Source organism: Mus pahari, chromosome 23 (genome assembly GCF_900095145.1).
Source record: "Mus pahari chromosome 23, PAHARI_EIJ_v1.1, whole genome shotgun sequence".
Lineage (NCBI taxonomy): Eukaryota > Metazoa > Chordata > Mammalia > Rodentia > Muridae > Mus > Mus pahari.
In genome coordinates this window covers 29,569,057-29,569,982 of record NC_034612.1, presented here as the reverse complement: position 1 = coordinate 29,569,982, position 926 = coordinate 29,569,057, and positions in this window count along the sequence as shown.

Sequence of the window (926 nt, the reverse complement as noted above, 5' to 3'; positions counted from 1 at the left end):
ACAGGTTCAGAGGTTTAATCTGTTATCATCATGGTGAAAAGTATGACATTGTACAGGCAGACATGGTGCTGGAGGAGGAGCTGAGAGTTCTACATCTTGATCCAAAGACAGCCAGAAAGAGATGGTCATCCTTACTGGGTGGGGGCTGAGCACTGGAGACCACAAAGCCCGCCTACACAGTGATGCACTGCCTTCAACAAGGCCACACCTATTATGACAAGCCACACCTCCTAATAGTGCCACTTCCCATAGGCCACCACACCCACCTGTACACACAGTTTAAAATCCCTCACAGATGTGCCCCATTTATGTTTTCTTTTGGTTTGGTTTGGTTGGTTTGGTTTTTTTGAGAAAGAGCTTATCTGTACCCCTGGCTGTCCTGGAACTCAGAGAGATCTACCTACCTGTGCCTCCCAAGTGCTACCACTGCAGGGCCGTTTGGGGGGTTTTAAAGTTAATTTCAGACGTAGTCAAGTTGATAACCAAGTATAGCCATCACACAATCCCTTCAAGTTGTCCTCTGACCTCCACACAGGCATCTTGGTAGGCATATGTACACGTGCACACAACTGTGAAGACCTAGGTAATTGACCTGGCTGGCCTGCCACTATAAGGAAGTGTTCTCATGTGGGTCTGCTGTCACTAGGATGCTTTATAACGCCAGGATTGATTACATATGCTGTTATGTTCTGTGCCCTTGGAAACCAATCATGATAGACGTCAGTAGATCTGTTTTGTATAGTTTCCCACAAGAAGCTTGGACTGGAACCAACCACCCACAGCACTTTCTGCGCCAATGTATGGTAGTTGCTTTTATAAACTGCCCCTGGGATGGACTCCGATATAAGCCAACATGGAGCTCAGGGAATATGGCCTCAGAGGAAGGGAAAATGAGAGTTAGTCTCAGACATCCAGATGATAGTATT